The sequence below is a fragment of the Erpetoichthys calabaricus genome, chromosome 2, assembly GCF_900747795.2.
Source record: "Erpetoichthys calabaricus chromosome 2, fErpCal1.3, whole genome shotgun sequence".
NCBI classification, from domain to species: domain Eukaryota; kingdom Metazoa; phylum Chordata; class Cladistia; order Polypteriformes; family Polypteridae; genus Erpetoichthys; species Erpetoichthys calabaricus.
The window spans coordinates 100,789,312-100,807,448 of NC_041395.2; the positions used below are offsets into that span (position 1 = coordinate 100,789,312).

At 40.2% G+C, this 18,137-nt stretch overlaps 1 pseudogene; it reads right to left on the reverse strand.

The window, feature by feature from the left end:
- Positions 1-1,253: 1,253 nt before the first annotated feature.
- On the reverse strand, positions 1,254-10,286 carry LOC114645315 (uncharacterized; annotated as a pseudogene).
- Between the last annotated feature and the right edge of the window lie 7,851 nt (positions 10,287-18,137).

Genomic DNA, 18,137 nt, shown 5'->3' on the forward strand with positions numbered 1-18,137 from the left:
CCCTTATGCTGGCCCATCAGGTCCTCTCCCAGATAATTCCACCACATCCAAAACAAAAGGAAAATGATGCTTACTAAAATGAACCCAGGTACACCTGACTTTTTCCCAGTGAATAGTATAGGTTTCCCTCTTGCCTTATTTGTGGTGTCTGACTTCTCCTTCTGGTCTGGTGCTCTCTTCTCCTTTTTCACCTTTCTCCCACCACAGATTTACATATGGTCAGCTCCTCCCCTTTCAGTTTATTTGGCTCTCCAAGCCAGGTGCTCCCGTCCCTATGAGCCATTGGCCAGCATTGCAAATTCAGCCATTCAACCATTAACAGGACTAGGCAAAGGTGCAAATTGCCAATGACACCCACACATATCCATGACAACCGTTACAGTACAGTACAGAAAACAGGTGGTTTTCTAATTATGTCAGCCTTTAAATTACTAGATGAACAGGATATGTTCTTTCTGCTTCTGCATGTAGCATAAGTCCCATATATATTTGTCTTGAAATCACATCCTTCAAATACACATTCTGTAGTTTCACGTGTTTTCAAATGGGGGCTAATGTATTGAAAACAGTCTTTTGTATTAGGATAAAGTGAATCACAAATGTTGCATTTAAAAGATTTTACAACTTCACCTTCTTCAATTTGCTCAGAATTGTGGTATCTATGTAGGTGTGTGTGTAGGCTATCCCATGTTTTAAAGGAACAAGGGCAGTTTAAATAAAGACAGGATACTAATCATCCATGACCAAAGCTTGCATGTTTCACTCAATTATGCTTAAGAAGTGCCCCTTTTGAAGATGCCTCAAATATGGAGAGCTTATACTGACATTTCATGAGCTGCCACCTTAAATGGGGGATGAAAACCTTTGTTACCACAGGAAGCTAACAGGTCAATTGTACTGCATTTGTATAGATTCTGGCACTTATGTAATCATTTATCATATAACTTAGATCAGTAAACATTACTCTCAATCAGATAACAAAATAGAGTGATGAATTTTGATATATATCTTATACTATTCTGTCCAACAATCACCTGTAAACAGACTTGTACATATTTATAAATTGATAATAAGCTGTACCATAATATCCAAATTTTATATGTGGATTCTCCTTTTAATGTTAATTTTGCCCATATAAGAAACATCACCATGATGCACTAGGACACATCATCAGTGATGCATCCTGAGGTCATCGGGCGTTTTGGGTCTCGCAACATCATACACCCTCACTCAGGCGACCCAGCCAGGGTTGATCAATCCCCAATTTGCATCCTAGTAGCGATCCACGGATCAGTCCTTTTTTTCCAAAGCCACCTTGAGGCTTTCTCTGCGGCTTCACTTGAGGATTTAATGGCCCTCTTCTTGGCCGCTTCTGTTATGCCCAGCCGTGTGAGGACTCTGCAGAGTGAGCACCCTGCAAATCCTCTGCAGCCAATTTCTGTGGGCTCATAGAGTACCCTCCAGCCTTAGACCCTGCACTCCTCCACCAGTTCCTGGTACTTGGCGCGTTACCTCTCGCTAGCTTCTTTGATACGCTCTTCCCAGGGCACTGTCAGTTCCAGCATGATCAGCTGTTTTGAGGTCTCTGATGTAATGATCATGTCTGGCCGGAGTGTTGTTGTTATAATTTGCTGCGGGAACTTTAGCTGCTTTCCCAAGTCAGCCTGCAGCTGCCAGTCAGAGGCTGTGTGGAAGAGGCCTGTTATTACTGCCTTTGCCTGGGATTGCTCTCCCGCTTTAACGAAGTTAACTGCCTTCTTTGGGCCGTGGAGGAGTTTGCTTGTCTTGATGACTGCAGCCAAGCTTTCAGCAACTGTCTTGAGCACCTTGTCATGGCGCCACTGGTAGCGGCCGTCTGCCAGTGCCTTAGGGCAGCTGCTGAGTAGATGTTCTAGAGAGCCTCTTCCTGAACAAAGTGGGCAGGATGGTGTCTCACTCTTTCGCCAGACGTGGAGGTTTGCTGGGGTTGGCAGGGCATCGTAGACCGTCTGCACCAGGAACCGGACACAAAAGAAATCTCCATGCATGATGTCCAACCAGGTGATCCTTCGCTGGAGAGTGTTGTCCCACCTTGTCCACACACCCTGTTGCCAGAGTCCTACTGCCCTGCTCACTCTCTCTTCCTCCACCCCTGCTCAGACCTCTTCCTGGAGTAGATGGATTCTCTCCTTGCCCTGGGCCTTGCCGACCTGAGTCTTTGGGAAGTAGCCCAGACCTGCTCTACCTGTTGCCATGGTGCCCACCAGAGCCTTCTGTCTCAGGCGTGACTCTGCCACCTCCACAGCCTTCTCCGCCCTGCATTTCCTGCCTGTCCTCACCTCAATGCCAGCTGCTGACACCTTACTATTCTTGGAGTCCCTGTACTGTAGGGCTTCTCTGGTGCATGCTACTGGGCCGGTTCTTGACAGGCATATATGAGGGGGCAGACAGAAATGTGAAGGGGGCACATGGTGGCAACAGAGGCGGGAAAGGGGTGGGGGTGCTCTGGATAACTGTTTTTGTCATGTAATTGGATTTCACTTTGTCAGGCCTCTACTCTAAGACCTGTCCAACTTGGGTGTCCCACCTGAAGGCTAAGCTTCTGCTGGTGTAGCTCTTAGGGTCACTGAGGCATGCAAACCCCCTGACCATGATAAGGTGGCAATCGCTCAGGAGAAAAACTGAAAAATAAAACAACAAAAAATAAAATAAAATATTCCTCATCAGATTATAACAACTAAAAACATGACATTTACCTTAATTGGATGGCCTATATCAAATATATTCGAACCCAACAATAACACTTCTCACTATTGCCAATATTAACAGAACTAAAAAGGGTAGGCCAAGTTATAAAAAAAAATCAATTCATCAAGTCTTGAAAAATAAAACTGAAAAATAGAATAAAATAAATAATATAAAATAAAGAATAAAATAAAATATCCATCCAGATCTTTACAACCAACAACATAAAATTTATCATAATTGGATGGCCTAATTCTCAAATAAATTTGCCAAATAAAGTAAGAATAAAATAAGACCTCTCAATATAGCCAATATTTACAAAACTAAAAAGGGTCGGCATAGTACTTAAAAAAAAAACAATTCACCATGTCTTTTCCTAAAATTCTCAAACTAATTTGTAGAACACAACAGATTTAGAACAGAACATTTGAACTTTTTTCTTCTTTTTTTGTCTTTTTGTCTTGTTTTAAGCTTGTTTGTTTTGCAAGCAACTGAACTTTCTGTTTGCAACTGAACAGCTCCACTCTCCTTTCTCCTCAATCCACTCTTCAACAACAGTCTCCTGTTTCCCTTTGCAAAAACTTTTACAAATTCATCCATATGCAAGTTATTTGTTATGGACTTCTCATGGACCAAGATCATCAAATTCCTCTTTCTTTTATGTAACATGGTGCGACGATAGGGGGTTAGGACCTGTGACAAAGTGGAGAAGGAACTCTCACACGATGCTGAAGACACACCAATTACCAGGGCTGTTACATACAATTTATGCAACTCAGGAAAGGCTTCCTTGTACTCCTGCAGGAGTTTACACACAGTGTAAACACAGGTCTGTTTCCTTTGAACATTTTTTGAGCAGCATCTGTTTTGCCACAAGAACTTCATTTTTCAGATTTACAGCATCTGCTACAGTGCCAGCCATCACAGCCAGAGCGTGCAACAGGGTGGGATGATCTAGAAATGCGCTAGATTTGGGTGCAAGACTAGATATGGCTCTCATCAGGTCAATATTCTTGTGTGAAAATCTAGTTTCCATTTCTGAAATGGCCCTGTCAAGGATGTTGAGCAGGAAACTTTTCAGAGACTGATGAGGAGAAATGGTAGGGTCACCAGAGTCTGTATGGCCCAAAGTTGAGAGCAAAACACTTTGACCAAGGTGTTTGCTTATTGTTCTCCTTCTCTTTGTTGGATGTGACTCATCCTCAGCAGGAGATGACACTCCCCAACAGTCATTCTCACGGATGTTTTTTAAGGAGTCCACTGCTGCACTAACAACCTCAGAAGCACTGCACAGATCAACTGACTGAGACTGTAGAATAACATTTGCTGGTTTCAAGACACCAAGCACCCGTACGAGGAACTTTCCAATCTTAAAGAAGTGATGCCTCTTAATTTGGCATATCAAGCCTGATGTCTTGGTGCTCAGGTCAACTGCAGCACCATCATCCTCTGTCATCTCAGATAGGATACTAAGGATTTGTTCTTGATTGTCCACAGTGCACCTTGTCACCTCACAGTGGCTTGTCCATCTGATCTCAAGCAGCCTTTTCAGACAAGGTGCATCATGTTTATTGAGCACATAGTGGTGGTGAAAAAAGTTGTAGAGTGAACTAGATAGGCTAAAAAATCTTTTTGCACACGGCTCACTCTGCATGACATGCACAACCACTAAGTGCAGTTGGTGGTTGTAGTAGTGTCAAGCCTCTTTTGGAGCAGAGCTTGTATACCACCTCTAACCCCACTCATCACAGAAGCCCCATCATAACACTGGCTAAGTATACTGTCAGCACTGTAGCCAGCATCAGAAAGGTGTAACAGTATCTCAGAGGTGATGTACTCTGCATCAAGTTGTTGCAAGTCAAGCAACCCAATAAGATGCTCCTCTGGCATGGAATTTCTGACAAACCATATTATCACAGACACATTTTCCACATTGCACCTATCCCTGGGTCCCATCACTTTTGAGGCAAAACCCTGCAGAATCAGCACTTTTATATTTTTTTCCTGACCTCTCCAAGCACCATGTCAGCCAGTGTTTGGATAATTTCATTTTGGATATCCTTAGATGTGTATTTTGCATTTTTTGGGATACCCTTAGCAATGCTTGCTAGCTTCTCATCCTTTTCTAAGGTATATTCCATCAGTTTTAGAAAAATACCTGAAGCAATGTCATCATTATTACCCGCTGCATCATGTCTCAAGGTTTCTGCAGTCCCACGGAGCCCCAACTCATTTACACAGAGAAACCTTATTGCACTACCTATACTCTTGACATAGTAATGGCTTTTTTCAAGATGTGTTTTACCAACCAACATTGAATCCACAGTCCCCCCTGTGGCCTCTCTGCTTTTAAGCTCAGTCCATATGGTTGAAGCATGCACATGGTTGTGGCTGGACACATGCCTCTGTAGCCCCTTGTCTCGATCAAGTGCTGCTTTCCAGTTGTTAAAACCAGTTAAGGTAAAAACTACTTCCCTCTCATTAACAGTGCTGCCATATTTCCGACAGGGGAAACAGAAGCATGCGTCCCGCACAACAGAGTACTCAAGCCAAGGTCGTGTGCGGTACCAGGCAGGACTGAATGATCTTAATGTTGTACCACCAAATACACGTTTGGGGTAACTACCCAGTATTGGCTGGGATGGTGTGTTGCCATTTAAGTCACTGGGTAGCTGAGCGGGTTGTTTTGGGGCAGCAGTTGTTGGCAGAGGTACAGGAGAAGCAGTGCCTGTTGATGCCATAGGAGTAGACATGCTAGCTGCTGTCTCTGATGTACCAGCAGCAGCACCATTGCTACTGCTATTGGTTCAGGCAGGAGCAGCACCACACTTTTTAAAAGCTTGGAAAAAAGTATGCATCTCACAGCATTAACTTTCCCTTTGTGAGCTGCTGGAAGCTGGGGTGGAAAGTGAATAAGTTTAACTAAAATCGCTGTGATTACATCAGTATATGAAACGAGAAAACTGTTGAGTGCAGAGTTGAAAGCTGGGACGGGGCTTTGTCTGCACAAACAGACAGACAGGCAGACACAGGTCCTCCAGTCGGCTCTATGCAGTAGACAGGCTCACAGTGGTGCTTGTGGGATCGAGAAAGAAACACTTCTCTACCAGACTGAAACTGTGAGAACAATGGACTAATCCCCCATTGACTGTACTAATATTGATGTATTTTTTTAGTTGTTAATTATCACGAGTCGCTATGATTCTGACGACAGAGATTTGCTGCTTCCTCAAAGCCTCCCGCTGTTGCACAGCTCATTTTGCTCTGCCCTGCCTACTGAGAAACCTGACACCGGGTCATTTGCATACTAACAGTGATTGGATGTTTAGCTGGGGGGAGGGTGAGTGGGGGATCTCTGCCGAGTGCTGTCTGAGCCTGCACACAAACAGAGCACGGAGGAAAAGAGCGAACAAGAGGTGAAACCTAACATCTCATTTGTGCCTTTTCCAGTGGATTTTTCAGCTACTGTAGTAAATTTTGTCCATATTCAGTTTGTGGGTAATCTATTATTTTCTTTCTCAACTTCTAAAAGTTTGATTTAAGGGGACAGGACGTTTGTTTAAGGGGGCATTGCCCCCTCTTGCCCCAGTGTAGAGCCGGCCCTGGCGTACTACCATGAATTCTTGCGTGAGGCCGCTAAATGGTAGCCGCAGGATGTTCCTTGATCCATACACTGCTGTGCTGGTGAGGCTGCGTGGGAGTTCCAGCCACCTCTGAAGAAAGCTGCTGATCTTCTTTTCAAGAGACTCAACTGTTGAAAATGGGACTGCATATACCAGCAGAGGCCATAGGACCTGGGACAGGATTGAGTGCTGATAGATCCAGGCTTTAAACCTACCAGGCAGGCCAGACCTATCAACCTTGTTGAGCCATGTCCCAAGCTCCTGGGTGGATTTCTGAATAGCAGCTGTGTCTTTCAGACTTGAGTCAAAGACTTTTCCCAAACTCTTGACTGGCTGCTCTGTGATGGATGGGATGACTGTTCCCGCGATAGCAAAACGGTACTTATCAGTCACCTTCCTCTTCTTTAGTACCGTGGACCTTGACTTGGAAGGCTTAAAACTCATCCCTGCCCATGTGATGAGTCTCTCCAGTCCTTGTTTGATCAACCTGCTCCATGGGACCAATGTTGTCGTGATGGTTAGATCATCCATATAGGCTCTTATCGGGGGCTGTCGTACACCCGACTTAGTCAGGGGCCCTCTGCATTCTACTTCGGCTACCTTGACCACCATATTCATGGCAAGGGCAAAAAGAATAACGGAGATGGTGCACCCTGTTACTTTTCCCTTGCCAAGCCAATGCCAGTCTGATATTTCTGACCCAGAAGTGACCCTTATCCTGAAATTGTTATTGTAATCCAGGATCAGATCCTTGATTTTCCTGGGAACATGGTGGCGATGTAGTGCGAGCTTAACCAGCTTGTGTGGTATAGACCCATATGCATTGGCCAGGTCCAACCACAACACAGCAAGTTCGCCTGTGTTTTCATGAGTCTCTCTGATCAGCTGAGTTACCACATCTGTGTGCTCCAGGCAGCCAGGGACTCCAGGAATCCCCCCCCTTCTGGACAGAGGGGTCGATGTAGTTATTCTTGAGGAGGAACTCTGTCAGTCTTTTGGATACAATGCTGAAAAACAACCTTTCCTTCTACACTCAGCAGGGCGATCATTCTGAACTGGTCGATTTTCCTGGAATTCTCCTCTTTAGGGACCCAAACTCCCTCAGCACAACTCCACTGGAAACAACTGATTGGAAATGATTTATTCACTAACTGAAACTGAGAATCAACTGAAATGAGTGCAACTTACCCTGACTATTGTCCTTTACTCTCAGTCTACTTTGTACAGTGAAATTGCTAAGAAAAAATAAATAATAATTTTGAAAGTTGTATATCAGAGCAAATATTAACACAATAATAAAGATAGTCAGTTCCAAAAAAGAAAGAAAGAAATGCATGGGATTTTATCAAATTCATCAAAGAAAAGTTTATTAAGAATAGGTTAACATATTACTACACCAGATTAACAGAAAACAGGAGCTTAGTTTAGCCTGGACATTCAGTTTTATCTGCAGTCACACAGTTCAGACACTTAACTCTGTCCGGTCCATGTGTAGCGCATGTTAAAGATAAAACTAGCCTACACATATGAAATAACTAAACTGTATTGTGCCTTCTAACCAAACTTCCTGATGGAAATAAAGTAGCATACGTGTAAGGTCACAAATCCAGGCAGTTTTAATGACCAATGAACAACTTCACTGGTACAAATTCCTCAAATGGCTAATGGATTTTGTTTATCTTTTTGATAGTCAACATGTAAAAATATAGGAGCTATGACAGATAGTATTAGAAAGTCATGCCTATTCATGGAAAGATCTGCTTCTGTAGTTTTTCAAGGAATTTGAATCTTTCAGATATCTGAAACGGTTCTGTAATATTACAACTTACAATCACACATACCTAAACGTGTCACCACTGACACATTAAACACCAGAGAATTAAAGTTACCTACACCTGACTTTATTTCTTTGTGAAGGGAATTTTCTGAGCATTTTCTTTTTAGAAGAAAACATTATTGAATTTTTTGAATAAAGTTCCAAGCTAGCTAGTTAATATTGCCATTATCTTCCCCGTCTATTACTATGGAAAGTAGTGTAAAAAATATAAAGCGACATATAGCCTGTATGAACCAGTTGCAGTGCAGTGAAGACAATGATGTTGGTGGCAAAGCTAACGAAGTTCTGTGGCTCAGTCAGAACATCCAAGCTCAAGACTGTTAGGACGCAACATTTTGAAGTGTGGGAGTGCTCGTTTGGCTTTGTCACCAAAGTCCTTGTCTTATGACGCAACTTCGAATATTAACCAGCTAATGAATGTTAAGAGTACACATTATTCAAGGAATATTCCACACATAAAAATTTTATGTGCACATATGCTACATGATTAAAGTGCACACATGACGTTATTTATGGTGGCCGTTGTATTGGCAGCTCATCTCCCGGTAACTTCAAAGAAAGATTTCCAATGACATTTTCCCTGTCTATTACTTAGTATAACAAGTTGTTATTGAAGATGAATATTGTCTTGGAATAAACTATATTTATCATTTGTTTAAGCCAATATTTATAATTAGTCTGTTTTCAACCCTATTGTTTAAAATGTTGTGACTCGTGAGTCACTGTCTTACACCCCAAAACACGAGGCTGAGTCTCAGTACTTTAGCAAAACTAAGCTTTATTTAGCTTGAAAAAGGAACAGCACGGTTATTTAATGTAGCAAGATCTACCACTCTCTTATAAACAGACACAGGAAACAGGTAGGGTCACGGCCAAGTTAGTGGTCAATTAATACTGTTCCCTGCATTTATAATGTTCCTTGCATCACCAATCGATGACAGGCACTTATAGCGCAACTGTGATTGGTTCGTAGTTGCTTCTGCAGCACTCCGCTGCAGCACTGATGTTCAGTAATTTTATTATGTCAATGTAGTATGATTTTTACTACATTTAGCAATATGATAACTAATACGGTAAGAGGCTTCAAGTGCATTTTCATTATCTTTGTTAGCTGGCAACAAGTACGATGTCAAGTACAATTTTTGATATTTTGATAAGCATTGAAAAAAGTGCATTAATTAATTTTAATAGCTGGTGTGTTGTAAATGCTCCAATAATAAAGAGGATTTTATGCTACCACTGAATAATACTTCCACACGGAATACAAAGTTTAGAACAGTCCTCATCTCCAATAAAAGAAAACCAAATTTTTATATATTTTGTATTCTCTCTTTTTACCAGTAGGTGGAACTGATGATTCTGTTTTTTCACTGTTCTGCACCAAAGTGTTAGGCGTGTCTTGAGGAGTGCTTTGCAATTGATCATTTGCCACACTATGCTTCTGCTTTTTTTTTATTATGCTGGCTTTCAACTATGGATGCATATAGGATAATACACAAATTGAACAATTAATCAGAGGACAAAAACTAGTGTATCTAGAAGAAAGCACTTGTTCATTGTTCACTGCTTACTGGACTAACTGAGATTCTGGTCAAAGTTCCCAATTATAAACAGTATCCTCTCAATTAAGTGCTAAGTGTGTCACATTGGAGGGGTCAGATAGTAGTTGAATGTTCTTACTGAGGAGGAGAGTGACAGGTGAGCCTATAGAGTGTCATACCACCAAGCAGTTATACTGTTGGCTTGGTTACGACAGACGTCTGAGGGCTGGGCTCCCCAGTACTCACCACAATAAATAAAAAATCAAGGTAAATACGGGCTTTTCTCAAGGACAAATAACAGAGAAAAGCTGCACAGCCCCTTGCCATAGTGTTGAATTAATTTTACAATTTTTGACATTATACCTTTTTTCCACCATTATTCAATTTTTTTTGCATACTTGTGAACTTTCTTATACATACCCCTGGGGGTATGCGTACCTCAGGTTGGGAATCACTGGTCCTTGCCTCCTGTTTTCTTTGTCCCTCTGGAAAGCTTTTCTTGTTTTCCAAAAGGGAAGCCTGGGGTCCTATCCCTTTTGTGAAGGCCAAATTACCTGCCATCCTCCTTAGCCTCTGTCTTATATATTACTGCATTTGACATAAGTGGAGAGTGTTATGTCACATGGCTTAAGTCTATTGTTCTTTTGTTGGTTATTTTTGTTATTTTTAGTTATTATTTTGCATATTGTAGCAAGAAGTTGGATCTTTTTAGTATTTTTATTGATCAGAATTTGGTTTATTTATTTATTCTTTGCTGTTTATTATGTGCCCTCCTCCCTTTATGTGAAGCCTAGGAGGCAGGCCTCCCAGTCCTACAGATGAGGATCTGCCCTCCAGCTTGTGGAGTAAAGATTGTAGTAAGTACTATTTGTACTTTCTGATTTTTGAATAATTTTGCTCTGCACTTTGGATTATGAATTATTGATTTGTGGATTTTTTATTCTGGGTTCCCTTTTTATTCATATCCTTTGTTATCATTTTCTTCATTCTACTTTGTTTCTTGGTTCCTTGGTTTTGTCATTTAAATGGAAGATATATTATGGTTCCTCTTGCCACTTCTTCGAATCTTATTACTATATATTTTTGGAAGATGATTAAGGATTGTTTTCATCAGTATTGGATTTTTGCTCTTATTATACCTGCGTAAACTTGCTTATAGACGTGGGAGAAGACCATTTTAGATTCTAGGTATTAGTTAAAGTCTGGGGCTATATTTTTTGAGACACACCTCTTTTTGCAGGTTGGAATTTGAAACTCAGACAAAATCATAACAGAATAAAGGTAGTTCTACATATCTCTAGGGATCTTCCTGTGCTGTGCAACACTCCATAGATCTCAGGCTTACCTTCCATTGTAAGGAACTCCAGTCACAGCCCTCCAAAAGATCATGCTATCTCTACTACTCCACAATGGCTATTTCAATACAGCTAGGATCCCTTGAATAATGTGGGACTTATACCACACCCAGCTGCCGTGGATCCTTCGCACTTATCACAAATAAAAATGACAATTTTATCAGGTAGTAGAAAAGGAAGGTTGTGTTGAGTTTGTCTTATAAAGGAATGGTTTTGAATCTTTGTTTAGTCTCTGTCATTGTGTGGTTTGTAAGCCCTCCTCATATCTGTTTGTGTGTTTCTTTAGATGCTTGTAATAAGGAAAACAGAGAAATCATGAAGAGTTGGGGCACCAAAGTATTCCCTGTATAACTGAAAGATCTTAAATCAATGAAAAAACACAAAATAAATGCCTTCTCAGATGGGAGTCAAAAAACAGCTGCCTCAACATGGCGGAATAGCCAGCTTTAAAGGGTTGATAAATGGAAGAGATAGGTTCAAGTGGCTGGAAACCAGAAGTGGCATCATTAGTGGAAGGTCTGTCAGTCTTCCTTTCTGCTGGGAGTGAAAGAGAAGAGGCATTGAGGCATTAGACAGTGCCAACCCCTGGTTTGGAGGGTAATTACAGACAATCAAGCCCAGGAGTTGTCCCCTAATCGCACTTGTGTGACATGCTCAAATTTTTACATATTTTCCCTAAGAAAATGCATGTTAAGTTAATCAAAAAATCAAAATGCAGGATATGCCCATCAATTAGGTAGGTGCCTCAACCAGGATTGGTTTCCACTACCTGGTGCTAACCGTTGCTGACAATACACCCTAGCCACCCACTAGACTCACCTTGGATTAAACCAATTTAGAAGTTAGGTAGGTGGCTGTCTTCAGATACCACTGAGACATTATTCTGGGCTGTTCTTGAGCTATGTCATTCTATGTGTTTGAATGATCTTTCACTGTCTAAATCGCCTTTTTCTGCCATGAGACCTACCACCTTTTAAATCAACAACTGGAGATCCAAGGACAGAAATGCAGAACCTTATTGACAGCTCCATAGCATTATTTCACAGCTATATAGGAAGCAGCGGTTGGGAAAATTGCAGCTGCGGGCTTTGAGATGCCTGGATTCACCAGAGCTGGCAGGGTTGGGATGGGTATGATGAAGGGAGAATTTCCTTTTTCCCATTTTTATTTTTTATTATATTAATATGTGCTATGATTATAGGTTTTGTAACTTTTTTTCTCTTTTTGTTAGTGTCTTTAACTGAAGAGAAAATTTAAAAGCCAAACTCACATGGCTGCCACCTGGCAATTGCAGTATATACACACAGTAATCATAAGGTTTAATACACAGAAATGATTAAAAAGCAAGAGCTGGGTGATTCACTCTCATACACTGTAAGCTAATTATAATTTTAATTGCAAGCGTTTCTCTTTATTTAAAGGAAAGAGAAGAGAAAAATAACTCACAGTGATTCAGTTCTTTAAAGCCATATGCAACAAAAAAGGTATAAAATTTATTAATTTTCCAAAATGATTCACAAAGGACATGTAGCTACTGCCAAAAAGTTGCTTACAGTTTTGTTTACAAAGTAAATTGCAGAATGAAATCCTTGCTTGCATTTACTACACTGTCTTGTATTATCTGATCCTCATTTAAACTTTACTGTGTGTTATTTAAGTGAGTAAAAGGTCCATGGCAGTGTGCTTAAATAACAAACATTTCAGCTCAGACTATGTGGGTGTGCATGGTCATGTGGTCCAAGGTGTTTAGTGGGAAGATCGGGCTGATGGTGTTTGCACATGAATGAGGTATCAGCCAATTTCTTCACTGATGCTCTGTGGATCATAATGAAGTCACCTGCACCCACAAAGGATACAAAGAGCCTAAGTGGAATAGACAGGCTGAACAAGGAAGAAAAAGGAAGAAAACAAAAAGAAAGAAGGAACTGAGGCAGTAAAATCAAGTAGGAAAGAAAAAAGGAAGAGTGGTTAAGTGTCAGGTAAGGACAATGCAGTGAGAAGACAGTGAAGCAGTCAGGGAAATCCCCACAATGGAGCGGAGTCACTTCTGGGGTGGACTGGTGAAAAGCAGAGAGAGCAAGGGTGATAGTGTGCTCCAAGTGATCCTGCAGACTCTGAGAGATGGACAAGATGGTTGGGGTGGAAGCTGATTGTGGTCACTGTCCTCTCTACCCTTTGTGGGCTAAAAAATGACATTGATGGGATCCTGGTTAAACCCTCAGCATCAGTCCATAAGTTTGGTGTCATCTTTGATCAGCTTCTTACTTTTCAACCATACATCAGCTCAATAGTACAGACAGCTTTTTTTCATCTTCGCAACATTGCTCATCTGCATTCTTTTCTCAGTGTGAAGGATACTGAAACACTCATTCATGCTTTCATCACTACCCGTCTAGACTATTGCAATGTATTGTTTTATGGCCTCCCGACTAAATATATCAATAGATTACAATATGTTCAGAATTCTGCTGCTCATCTACTTACACTCACAAAAAAAAATCTGCTCACATCACTCCTGTCCTTTATAATTTGCATTGGTTACCAGTCTTTTCAAGAATCAAATATAAAATTATTCTTCTCACCTTTAAAGCCCTTCATGGTCTAGCCCTCATAATCTGTCTGAGCTGCTGCTTCCTTACACTCCTGCCTGTGCATTAAGATCATCGGACGCTAACTTACTCAGTGTGCCTAAATACAGGTTAGTAACTATGGGTGGCAGAGCTTCCAGTGTGATAGCCCCTAAAATTTGGAATACTCTTCCTCTCAGCCTTTGCAAGGAAAAATCTATTATTTATTTCAAAATCCTGTAAAAACGCATCTCGTCAATGAGTATTATTCATTTTCTTGTTTGTAATTTCTATTGTCTTGTTAATGTCTTTATTGAATTGTAAAGTGTCCTTTAGTGTATGAAAGGTGCTACACAAATAAAACATTATTATTATTATTATTACTGTCATTAATATCTCACCAACTGACCACTGTTGAGCTCACCTCTGTGAACAGAAGGAGAAGACTAAGCGAGAATCGAGTGAGGGTGGGAAAAGAGAGAGAAAGAGCAGCACTAGGAAGAGGAGATAAAAGACAATTTCTAGCCCTGATTTTACCCTTGACTTTAAAGTAATATTTATTAGATTATTTATATGTGCTTTTATGGATTATTTATTGATTTTAGCATAGAATTACCCTGCATTTTTCAAACACTTTGTTGATGAATAAAATGCACAATGCACTTTGTACCAAACCTTGATGTTATGTGTACTCATTCGCCCTAGTCCATCTCAGTCTATGACTATTGATGTCCTGGGTTCACGGAGGAGTATGGCACCTACTAGAAACCTAGGCATCACATACTGCAGCTGCCTTTCACATTCAAAGAAATTCAGGTAAGCTGCATGCAAGTGCCTATATGGGAGTGTTAGACTTAGAAAGGGCTTATAAGCAAATAAAATGATGGTGGCTGAAATCTGTGCATCTTGTGATCTCAGTCATCCCCTTTTCGGTACCCTAATTCAAATTTCAGAAAAACAGCACTCAGAGTTCTGTAAAGTGCTTAGTGACCCTGAATAATAATATTAAAAAATGTGTCAACTACATTTTACACATTTTGCAAAGTGAAATATAGTGCACCTCAATCTACCTCTGGCTTAAAGGAATTCCTGTGCTCTGCACCACTCTCCTTGTTAGGATGCTTTGATCAGACATAGCCTATGAAACCAAGTACAATATAATAATTATTCCAAGAGCCATTCTAACAATCAAATCATACCAATACATTACTGAATCAAGTCATGCTGAATATGATATGTACAATTACTGTACACAGAGAGTTCAATTACAGTGCAACAATAAAATGTTATTATAGAATTATTAACTGCTAACAGATGGAGTAAAGTGGTGAAACACATTGCGGGTGTAATTAAAGTAAAAGTTGGTCTTTGCTGTTATTCAGATTGAGTGGCCACTTCTCTCTTCTGAAGAGTCTCGTCTTTCTGTTTCTCTTGATATGTGACATCGTCTAAAAGAAGGTAAACAGCAGGAATTTATCTTGTGATCAAGTGACTTAATGTTGGGTTTTCAGAACTACAACCATCTTTCTGTTTGGTGCGTCATCCTACACTTTAACATAATACATTAATACAATTTATCTGTAGGCCAGGAGGTTGGCACTGCAGTGCAATGTTTATTGCTGCTGCCTCACATATTCAGCATGCGCGGGCTCGCTGTGTAGTGTTTGCACATGGTTCCTTTTCTGTGTGGATTTTTCTCACATTATACAGATGTATATGTTGGGATGATTAGCAATGTTAAATTGGTGCTATGTACTAAAGTGGCTCCTACTATGAACCAGTGCACTGTACATGATCGGTTCCTGTTTTGTACTCAGTGCTGCCAGGACAAGCTCCAATATCATATGACCTTAAAGAGAATTAAGCAAGTTTTAGAATTGGATTTTTTATTATGTTAATATGAGGAATTTCCTCTGTCAAAACAATGCCAGGGTATGTTTTAAAAGTAGTAAGAAGCAAGCAAGTAACCAACAAGTAGGGAAAGTTTGTTAGGCACACACCAGCGGATGTTTGCTTCCTCAGTGTGATTTTCTAGGAGCATCTATAATAAAACACAAGCTTCCTTGTGAGAGTTTAGAGTGATGTACCATCACACTACTCACACAACAGGTAACAAACTGAGAATGCACAGACAAGCAAGAGATGAGAGTTAAACCATGATAAGCAAGTAAGAAATAAAACATTTTATTAATATCTGCAACAATGAAAGTTAAACATAAGTAGGGGTCAAGAAATACTAAGTAGGCAAAATACAGGAAAGATTATGAACAACACTAAACATGGCAAAATCCAAAAACAGATATTTATAACATTAAGCAGATATATAACACAAACTAAAGACAAGACTAAGCCCCAGTAAGTTGTGATCACAAAGGTGCAAAAAGTAAAATGCTGGAACAAATAGCTTTAGCCAGACACCACTTTTATTTTCTTTATATCACATGACTAGAACAAGATAATTGTTTGTCAATAACAGATACAAATGGGTAAGGACAGGGCAAGAAGGCAAGAAGAGACCCCAACTTCACCATATTATTCTGTCATCCTTTGTTTTCCCATATCTCCTTAATAGAAAACCCACAACCACAAAAATGCTTGGTACCTGCAAAGAATTATACTTAAAGATATTGGAATGGCAGCTTCTGATTATAGATGTGCAGGTCAAAGTAAGAAACTAGTGCCAGGGATTAAAAAAAAATGAAATCATACAGTATGTCTGTAGGCAAAATTGTCAATCTATGATCTGTAAATTTTCTTTTTATTAATAGTCATCACAGATTTCAAGTATCTCTACAATCTCTACAGAAAGACAGTTAATGCAGTAACAGTGGTAGAGCATGTGCCACACACTCGCACTTGTGCTCTGGGTAAGTCCTTGTGAGATGAACCATTTTGTTTGATTTGGAGCTACATTTGAATACACTCACAAGGGTTATATGTAGACATTTGTCCACAAGTGTATATCCCCTTTTATTTTGGTTTAATTTTAAGAACATTACAGAATTAACTTTGTTGCAGCTCAGACAGAAAAGAACTTTACCAATTAGCTTATATAAGATGAGCAATTTCAAGTTGAGTTTTCTTGATTTTGTACTTTTTCTTCGAATAAATCAATTTATGAATTTTAAATTCAGTATAAATCAGCCTTCAAGAAGTCCTGACAGCTGGAAGAAAAACTCTACTTTGTAGTTTGTTGGAGTACTTGATTTCAAAATGACACTGCTTAAAATTGTGTTTTTTATAATAAGCTCTTTATTCATTGTAGCACTGCGAAAACCAAAATGAACCCAAAAGTTCAACTTAATCTCATCGTCAGTGGTAAAATGCAGTCTTTCTTTTAATTAGAACAGATGAAGTATCACCCACTGCATAAAATGGTGTACATTTAGAAGACACAAGAAGATGTAAAAGTCAAAGAAAAATCCTGATGCTTGTCCTCATTATTTCTGTACTCTACAGTTTTAGCTTTCTTCACCTGGGCTATCCAGGCCTGTTGAAACTATATAATAATTTAGTGAACTATAGAAATTCCATATTTTATTTTTCACAGTTGGATAGTTTGTGTCTGATTTAGAGAACCTTAAAATCAGGGGTCAAAAATACACAAGCTTTCCTTTAAAACATGATCATATTTATTGATAATATGCAGTAACTTTACTATGCAAGGTACTTAAGGGCAGTTGTACTGGTTAGAGCTCCTGCTTAACCGGCAGTGAGAAATCAAAGTCAATCGCTCAGTGGGTGGTGGAAACTTAAAGCTGACGGTCTCTTAGTGATTTAGCTGAACACGGAAAACGGCGAAGCACCGAAGTTACTACAAAAACCGAAGTTACTACAAAAACAGAGAAGATGATATCAGCGCTAAACGTAAGTTCTATCTGCTCTCTGCCCGTTGAGGGCACGTTTATATGTTGTGTGTCCTGCAGCATGTACAGTTCAGGTTTTCCGGCCGACACTGTGGACAGCTTCACCTGCCAAAAGTGTTTAGTTAATTTAGAGTTGGTCGGGAAAATACGCGAATTGGAGGACCATGTTAGGAACCTGATAGCAATTAGGCAAACCGAAAATTGGATTGACTCGGTTTGTTTAGACAATCGGCTACTTTTGATTCGGCTTCAGTCTCTCCAGCTCCCTCTGTAGTCAGTGCACGGCCGAAGTCAGCAGCACCAATTCAGCCACAGGGCGAGTAGGTAACAGTAAGACAGGGGTTTAAGAAGCCAAAATTTAGTCCCTCGGCACCCAGGTCACCAATTCGGACCCAGAACAGATTCTCAGCACTCCACAGCGTACCTGTGGAAACTGAGAATAAGAAAGTGCTCATAATTGGCAATTTCATAGTGCGGAATGTTAGAATTCCAAACTATGTTAAACTAGCAGTTAATGTTAAATGCCTCGCAGGGGCCAAGATTTCTGACATAGAGGCCACATTGGACTGTGTCGCTGACGATGAAGTATCTACCTTATTGCTGCATGTCAGCACTAATGGTATT